A 10,278-nucleotide genomic window follows, 5' to 3' on the forward strand; every position below is an offset into this window, starting at 1 on the left:
AATACATCCCCATTTTGACTTTACCCATAACAGACTACTTCCACTGCCTCATGCTTGGTACACAACTGGGATATAGAATAGTAGGGGATAATAGAATGAGTATCCGTCTATCTACCAACCAGCTTTGTCAATCTTAATATTTTATGATACTTGTTTCAGGTTGCTTTTATTATGATGAAATACAACATTACAGATATAACTGAAGCCCTTCATGCACTCCTCTTTCTTCTGTTCTTTCTTCATTAGGAGTCACTATGTTAAATTTAGTTTTCTCCATTCCTATGCATATTTTTATCTTTTACTATATAAAGTGTATACCCTAAGCAATTTGGCTTGTCCATATCCATAAACAAAATAGTATTATTTTTGCATATTTAAAAGCCTATATAAATATAAATGGTATTGTAATATCCATCTGCAACTTGTTTTTCCCTTCCAATTTAAATTTATGATATTTATCCACCTTGATAGAAATGCTCTAATTCATTAGTTTTCACTGCAATGTAGTGGTCCCTTGTTTAAAAACACCACAAATTCTCCTTTTGTGATATGTAGGTTGTTAGTTTTTTGTTATCAAATAATGCTTCTATGAACACTCTTGTTGATGTGTTCTTGATATAATGTAGGAGAGTTTCTTACTATGGTGTACCGCTAGGAGGGGAGCACTGGTATGTCAAAGATTAGGCATATATTTAATTTGAAAGACATCATCAAAATTTCCACCCAGATAGGACACCCATCTGGGCATGATGAACATGAGCTGCTCTAATGTTACAAGATTTAAGTATCATATGGGACAAGACACTCACTTATAGACTTGGAAACATGCTTCCTTGCAGTCATGTTGAGCAATTGTATCTTATAGAAATGACTTCTTCCCCCTTCACCCTCCTCCTTTGCATTTCGACCTCTGCATCATTATCAATCATTAACATCATGGTAGCTAATTTTACTAACTCTTACTATTTTTCAGGCACTGTGTAAAATACTTCATATGCACTGTTTGACTTATTCCTCAGAACAATCTCACGTGGTAGGTACTATAAATTATTTCCACTTAGAGGTAAAGAAACCAAAATCAAAAATAAATTGAGTACTTGCTCAGAGTGACTAGCCAGGATTTAGGCTATTACAATCCAGTTCCCAAGCTCTTAACCACTGTGTGATATTGCATTTCTCTATTACTTCATGATTGAAACTACAAAATCGTTACTTTAGTTTTTAATTTGTAAAAGAAAGAGAGGTCTATTATGAGAATATTTATATAGCATCATAGAAAAATCAGGAGAGTTTTCAATAAAAATTGCTACATTATGATTTGAAATCCTCAGTCATTGACTTGGAGTCTGGGACAGTATGTTCATTCATTTGTTATCTTCCTCCTACCTTTAAAAAAGTTATTAATATAGAAACATTCTTAAAAAGGCAGAAATATATCTCATTATTATTTTTGCATATTCCCATCTTTATTCTTATTGATGTCTTTTACACGTTGAAGTTTTAGTGTTCGTGTAATTCATCTTTTTTTTGAAAAGATTTATTTATTTTAGAGAGAGAGAAAGAGAGAGAGTATGCATGAGCAGGGGGAGAGCAGAGGGAGAGGGAGAAGCAGACCTGCTGAGAATAGAGCCTGACCTGGAGCCCAATTTGGAGCCTGACACAGGGCTTAATCTCACAACCTTGAGATCATGATCTGAATCGAAATCAAGTCAGATGCTTAACCCACTGAGCCACACAGACCTTCCTAATCTATCTATCTTTCTTTCTTTCTTTCTTTCTTTCTTTCTTTCTTTCTTTCTTTCTTTTTTTTTTTTTATTTTATTTATTTATTCATGAGAGACACAGAGAGAGGCAGAGACATAGGCAGAGGGAGAAGCAGGCTCCTCACAGGGATCCTGATATGGGACTTGATCCCAGAACTCTGGGATCATGCCCTGAGCCAAAGGCAGACACTCAACTGCTGAGCCACCCAGGCATCCCGATATATATTTTTTAAGATTATCATTGTATCATAAGTATTTTTCCACACTATAAAATCATAACGATCATTTGAGTGGATGTGTTAGAATTTATTTATCAATTCTATTGTTTTCAAAGAACATTTTTGTGTGTGTTACTTTTTCTTCCATTTGAGTCATTTTCTCTAGATAAATTCCTTGGGGGACAATTACTAGGCCAACAGGCTGATCCTAGCTATGGTATCTTATACTTTTTGACATCAGATACATGATTAGAAATGGGAATGCTGACTAAATCTGAACCAGATGAGGTCATCACACTGTGATCTCTATGGAGGTATCTTCCTGACACATCAATTTATTACTTACAATTGATGTTAATTAGAGGTTGATTTGCCTGATGTCTTAACTGATTGGCGTTCTCTATGGTCAGTGTGGTTAGGTCCGGTTCATGACCCCACATTCATCTGAGATTTATGTTGCTGGAGTTGCTATAATGTTCAATGTGCCTTTTAACCATTGAAATAGTCATAGGATTGTTTGTTCTTCTAGGAAATGGTCATTCATGAGGATTCAAAAATTGAGGACAAAATTGAGATTAAATGACAGAAAAATAGAACATATTGGCATGGATAAGAGGATGTAGATGCCCTGCTGTGATCTTTGTACGACTGTGCCCAGTCTACTGTGCTGCTGGCCATTGCACTAATCCACGAGGGCTGCTCTGCTGAGCACTAGGTGAGGTGTTCATGATTTACTAAGTTGAATTCCAGGAGCATTTGGATAACCTCCAATGCCATTAGCTATACAAGTATGTGCCAAGTTCTCCGAATCTCTGGATTTAATTGGAAGATCATATCTACCTTTTGTTCTTGGCCTTCTTCTGCTTAGCCAACAGGTTTTGAACCCAGATGCAGCACCCCCAAATGAGCTGCCTTCTCTCTGCTGCAGTCACAGCCTACGCTGAAGCTGTCCTACTTCTCATCACTTATCCTGAAGCCCCATACCATTGATAGGTAACTCCTGGCTTGTTAGGAAAAGCATATGTCACTAAGCTCTAGGTGGGAACTGAAGCCAATATCCCATTAACTGTTTATAGCTGGAGACACTAAAGATATTAATCAGTGACTTGAAAGCTTGGAATTTGGGACCCAAAAATCAGATTTCTAGAGTGTATTTAGTATTTAGTTATTTCCTAATTTTATACCATATGAAGGTTCTTAGGCCCACCCTCGTTTTCCACTGGTGGGTGTGGCTTCAATTGTTACAACTGCTCTGGTACAGATCACACCTGCCCTTGCCTCCCTCATTGGCTCCTTGCTCTGTCTTTTGTACTCAGAAACCAAGAGTGCTATCTTTACCCTTTAGCTCACTTCTCATTGAGCCCACGAAGGTCTCATTGCTTGTGACCCTTCTGCTAGCGTCACAAGATAATAATAAGGTTCGGAAGAGACACTGGTGGATATCTCAACACAGCAAGGGGCTGAGCTGATTCACTGTTTCTTGCCTCTTCATTGAAAATTGATGCTTTACCCCATTTCCTTGGCTATGGCTCTGATAATGGTGGTGATTGTGGTGCTTTAGTCTGGCCACACTGTTTCCATGTAAACACTTCTCTCATTTCAGCCTAGTCCAAGTTTGTGCTACCTGATGTTGTTGCCGATAAGGTCAGCATTTCCTATGGGCTGGCACAGCCTCCATCAGCTGAGGTTGAAGAGCAGTGGCCCTTGCCGGACAGGACGTGAATGTGCCAGTTCGCCTCAGGCAACACTCAGGATGCATTGCCCATTTCAGATACCAGTTTGGACATAGGTCTTTGTATTTGCAATGCGTGAACAAGCTCATTAGCTTCCACCTGCATGCCTGCAGGTTCTCCATCTACCTGTATTCCCGTGTCCCCAGGACTATATCTTACGGTTACTAATCTGCCCTTGTTTCTGCCACTCTGAGCGAGGTGCTGCCACCACAGCTGCTGTTAACTGGTGCTCTCTGGGACACAGATGTTTACTAGTGAGCCCAGCCATTAGGGCTGTCATTTGTGCAGTGCTGTGATGGTTCTAACTCTGATGAGTGCAGGGCCACATTTTATCTCCTGTCAATGTCATGCTCTGTTAGATGAGTCTTGCAAGGAGTTGCTGGGACTGATTGCTGCATAGTCAGATGAAGTCTGAAGTCTCACCCACTCAGGTGTACCCTCACACAGCCTTGGGGCTGTGAGGGCAGGTTCAAGGGATAGCATTATGCTATTTCTGTGTTTTGAAAGCAGTGCTCCCCTCCTGTGTTTGCCCTGTGGTAGAGTCTGGCTTCCATTACGATGATTTTCTTTCAGAAGCTCTGAAATTGAACCCTTTTCAATGTGACTCTATTGGATTTCCCCACCCTACTTCTCTGTTCCCATGTGTTTACGTATTTCAGAACCCCACTTGTGGTTTTTAACCTTTCCCCCAGGGAAGCTTCTCAGCTTCCATTAAAAACTGGAGAATCAACAGATATGAGGAGGGAAAATTGTCTACCCTTACCTCCAGACACCCGAAACAGCCTCCTCCCAGAAAGCACTTCTTTGAGATTCATGAAGTCCATAGTAAAGCATCTTGTTCCCCACAACATGCTGTAGCAATGTATCTGATTTATGCTGGTGCCCCCTAAATGTCTGGCACAGGACTTTCTTCACAACTGGTATTTATATTTTAATGAAATGAATAAAGGTTTTATAGAATAAAGATATGTTTTAAACACAAGGAAGAAAGTTATTTATAGCAAAGTTGAGGTTGTTTTCACAAGTTTTCAGTCTGTGCCTTCAGTTACAGAATTATTCAGTTTCTAATTTAAAATGCCTATGGTGCTTTTAAGTTATCTGAATAACAGTGTTTTCTGGACTGGAAAGATGGAGGCTGGTTGGCGGCCAAATATGGCCAAGCAAGTCATCAGTTGATATTAAATGAGAAATTAGGTTTGTTTTTTTATTTAAACATTTTTTAAAAAGATTTTTATTTATTTTTTCATGAGAGACAGAGAGAGAGAAGCAGCGACACAAGCAGAGGGAGAAGCAGGCTCCATGCAGGGAGCCCGACATGGGACTTGATCCCGGGTCTCCAGGATCATGCCCTGGGCTGAAGGCAGATGCTCAATCACTGAGCCACCCAGGCATCCCTATTTAAACATTTTAAAAAATATATTTTATTTATTTATTCATGAGAGACACACACACACACACACACAGAGGCAGAGACACAGGCAGAGGGAGAAGCAGGCTCCATGCAGGGAGCCCAATGTGGGACTTGATCCCAGGTCTCCAGGATCACACCCCGGGCTGAAGGCAGATGCTTAACTGCTGAGCCACCCAGGCATCCCAGAAATTAGGTTTAAAACAGGGCATGTAGGATGATCCCATTTAAAAAATGTATTTGCATAGAGAAAAGAACTAAAGGACATATGGCATGAATATTGACAATGTTTCCTAATAAATGAGTGGTATGATTATGGTCATCATTTATCTTTTCTTTTTGACTATAGTTTCCTAAAATTATAACAATGAACATATATTATTTTTGTAATAAAATGTTAAATATAATATCTTAAAAATTTTCATCTTACTATGTTTATATTTTAATAACAAAGATGCAAATAGATGTAGAATATTGAGCCCCTCTGGGTTGTTTCTGGCTTGAAAACAAATGCTTAACTGAAGGAATTCTATTTCTAAAAAATTCTTTCTTTCTTTTAAAAGATTTTATTTTATTACTTATTCATGAGAGACCCACAGAGAGAGAGGCAGAGACACAGGCAGAGGAAGAAGCAGGCTCCATGCAGGGAGCCCGATGTGGGACTGGATCCCGGGACCTCAGGATCACACCCTGGGCCAAAGGTAGGCGCTAACTGCTGAGCCACCCAGGGATCCCTTATTTCTAAAAACTTCTAGTGGAAAAGTAAATGAGGCATCTCAGCTATCCCTCTGGGAGGAAATATTGGGAGATAATAATATTTGTCAAAGAAATAGAGTTGGCATCCTCTATATAAAATAAAACAGCAAAGGTAGCTTTTCCTCAGGCTTTTTGCATACTGGGGGAAAACATAGAAATGGTCTCATGAAATTTCAAATGAACTTTGCAAGGGAAGGGTATTTTTTTATTAGGAGAATCCATGAACTATTTTTCACCATAATTGTCATTATCATTATTCATGATAATAGCAGTTTAGCATAGTGATAAAGATCATGGCCTTGGCATCCCACAGTCAAGTTTGAATTCTGGCTGTTACCTATTATGCAATCCTGAACCAGTCATTTAGCTTTATTATTGTTAGCTTCCTAGTTTATTTTACTTTATTTTTATTTTTTTAAAGATAGATTAATTAATTAATGTATGTATGTAATTTCTATGCCCAATGTGAGGCTTGAACCCATGACTCTTAGATCAAGAGTTGGTGCTCTTTCAACTGAGCTAGCCAGGTGTCTCCAGCTTCCTGATTTTTAAACTGATAGACAATAGTGCTAACTTGATAGGGTTCTCTTGAGAATTAACTGAGGTAATGCAGGAAAAGAACATATGCTTTCAGTATATAATAATAACAATAATAATAATAATTGGCATTTAAGCAGGTGTTGTTGATAAAATATAATAATAGCAACAGTTGGTACCTCTTATTGATACATATTATATCCAAGCCATTATTTTATTCCCTTTATGTCTTGTTTTCACTTATTCCGTGAATTAACTTCATGACACGAATGAGAAAACAGGCCCAGAGGATAAGGTAAAGAAATGGGCAACAAAAAAGTGAGAGCTGAGATTTGAACCAATATAAACTTGATTTGAATATTTCCTCCAGCAACCCAATATTACACATGATTAAGCATTGATAAGGTATTATTGATCATAATGATTTATTTTTAGTAATTACCAATAATACAGTTTGCCTTCTCAGCAAAGCTCTGATTAAGTATGGTAAGAAAAATATTTATCTGACCACCAGGTGGCGTTTGACCGATGTTCTCCAAGTACACTCACTGCTCAGTACCCTTCACTTTAGCTACCACCTAAAGTGAAATAATTTGCCAAATTCCACGTGGGGGAACTAACAAATGGCAGCAGTTTATAAAATGAAGTAAATGCATTGATTTTTGAGATAGATCCTGTTTTATGTAGCCTATGTGGAAAAATATGGGAATAACCCTTTGGACTATTTTGGGACTTTCATCTTTAGGCACACAAATTAATTAATGAATGTAATCCACTTTGATATGTATTAAAATAGCATCTGGCTTAATAATTTTGATTGTAACTCTGGATTTAATATGATTTTCATGTGCTCAGTTATAATACTTGAAACTTGAGATTTATGGTAGGAATGGCAGGTAGCCATTAATTCTGGTTACAAGGTAGAGCCAGGGCATCTACTTTATTGCCCCTGAAGGAATTTAGCAAGCCCACACCTATATTCCATAAAGATATAGTGTGATTAAATTAAAGCAAGTATGTTGCCATTTAACACATAGTTTAGCAATTGAACACTTGTGGGGAGTGTTATTTTTGCTCTGTTAGTCTCAGTAATTTCTGCAATTTATAAGCCTACAAAATCTGTTGTTCTAGGTGCTTAATTAACCTGTAGCACTTTGTGTCAGTTGTAATTACAAGAACATGCAATGCCATTACATGTTTGAAACCACTTGAGAAAATTTGCTGTTTAAATTCTCCAGTGGAGAAATTTCCCTCTAATGTTAAGAAAGAGTAAATCTGAAATGAGAAGGATCAATTCTGAGTTATTAAAAATGGAATAATTCAGTTTTTACATTGAGTAAAATTTTGGTTCTCATTTTCTCAACAGATATGAATTGGCATATGGTTTAACAAACACATGTTGAATGGATAAATAATGAGTGAATGAATGCTTCTTGCGTGCAAAGTGCAGATCTAGAGGCTGTGGGAAATACAAAACAGTGGTTTTCATGACGTCTGATCTCCAGGAGGTCTGATATCTTTGGAAGATCAGAGGCATAAAAAACATGAGAAATAATGCAAGTGTTAAGTAACAATAAAAGGTATCATATGGAAGATATAATTATGTTCCCCTGAATGCTATATAGGAGAAGTGCCATAAATTTGAAGGAAAGAAGGATTTCTTTGGATATCTGTGGTCAGAGAAGGCTTTCTGGAGGAGGTGGACACAAGTTGGCCTTAAAAGGTAGAAAAATCAGAAGAAGAAGAGGGCACTTCCAAATGGTGAAGGAAATAGAAGATGGAAAAAAATGAACCAAACCAAAGCAAAGAATATGAGCATGTATAGCAAATGGGTACCTGTGGTGGTAGAGATGGCAGGAGTGTTAATAAGTCTACAGGCCCATTGCTTTTCTAGCTACTACCTCCCTAGTGGAATACTTGACATTCTCATATAAATGGGGAGTATTTCCTCTCCTTCAATTTAAACTTAAAAATGGAAAGGATAAATGTTAAACAATTTAACTGGCAGATATTAATAAAGCAAATGTGAAAGTACTATTGTAGGAGAACAGAAGAGATTGAAGTCTAGAAAATCTGTGACTTGCCGAAGGTTGTATAACTTGTTCCAAGGACAAGTCCAGCTGGAATGGTCCATGGAGCAGGTTGTCCCCAGCCTTTGAATATCATGGTCAATAGTTTATTTTGCTTTTGCCCTACCATTATTCCTTTATATATTCTCTGACAAATCTGCCAGAAAGTGGTGAGGGAAAATAATAAAAGGAATTTGAACAAAGTCATCATTTTTTCCTTTTTGTTCATAGCTCTTGTGTAAGGATTAAGAGACATTATATCACAGATAAAATAAGGTTTAAAAATAATTTGTTATATACAATCTTTTGTGTGTTCCCTGATCTCTATTCTTATCAGAGACAGTAGTTAAATATTAGTAAAATATACTGTAATGACTACTAATAGGAAGGCTGTATATATTTTTCAAATCTAGGACACAGTTGATTTGGGGGAAGAAACAACTGATGCATTTGGCAGAATGTACTGGATGAATACAGCCAATTCAAATACTTTTCTGGGCCCTGAAAAATAGTCCTCCATCTTTAATGGTGACCTGGCTGGAAAGAGAGTACTGAACCCTAGGTGGGTGGGCTGGATTTATTTTGTAATCATAGGGCAAACCTCTGAAGATATTTCCAGAATGTCTTTTTGGCAAATGTTTTTAAGGGTTGAATTAAAATCTAGAGCTGAGTGACTGAGAAATGCTATATTATTAGTATCGAAGAGATAAGGATGGGATTTGGTCTCAGGGTTTGAAATGACTTGGGAATTCATTTATGAATATGTATGGTACCCACTGAGGGTATTGTGGCCTGATTTGCCTCTCAGAAATTCAGGAAGAAAAGGGAAGAGAGCAAAGTCATGCATGTTTTGGTTTGCAATCTTTCCAGGGTTGCAGAAAAAAGATGCTGATGAATCGAATGAAGATCCAAGGTGAGATATAAGAGAAAGTGTCCTGTCCCGGAGACTTGGAGTGTAAAGCAGACCTGTGGACCCAGTCTACCCTGCTCTAACCTGCATCCCTCTACTCACACACACCACGAATAAGAACAGCTCCCAAACATTCTGGCTCTGCTTCTGCTTGTTCCGTGGGAATTTGAACCTTCTGGTTCTCACAAATGATTCTGAAAGGTCTGAGGGTGGTGGGGGGAGGCATGCATCACTAGTGTATTATTTTCCTATTGCAGCTGTAACAAATTATTACACACTTAGTGGCTGAAAACCACATACATTTATTATCTTATAGTTCTGGAGGTCAGAAGTCTAAAATGGGTTAGCAGAGCCACGCTCCCTCCATAGGCTCTAAGGGAGAACCTGTTTCCTTGCCTTTTCCTGGCTTCTAAAGGCCACCTGCATTCCTTGGCTTGGGGGCCCCATTCTTCATCTTCAAAGCCAACAGTACAGCACCTCTAAATCTTTCTCTGACCTCTGCTTCTGTTGTTAAATCTTGTCTGATTCCAACTCTCCTGCCTTCCCTCATATAACCATCCTGGTGATTACATTGGTCCTATCTAAATAATCCAGGATAAACTTCCCATCTCAAGATCCTTTACTTAACCACATATACAAAGTCCCTTTTACCATGCAAGGTAAAATATCCCCAGGTTCTGGAAATTAGGACATGGGAATCCTTAGGGGGTGATTATTCAGCCTACCATAACTAGTTCTCTGAGGACTAGTTCTCTTGGTCACAAAAGAGATTTGTTCTTTTCTTTTCTTTCTTTTCTTTCTTTCTTTCTTTCTTTCTTTCTTTCTTTCTTTCTTTCTTTCTTTCTTTCTTTCTTTCTTTTTCTTTCTTTCTTTCTTTTCTTTCT

Source organism: Canis aureus, chromosome 9 (assembly GCF_053574225.1).
Source record: "Canis aureus isolate CA01 chromosome 9, VMU_Caureus_v.1.0, whole genome shotgun sequence".
NCBI lineage: Eukaryota > Metazoa > Chordata > Mammalia > Carnivora > Canidae > Canis > Canis aureus.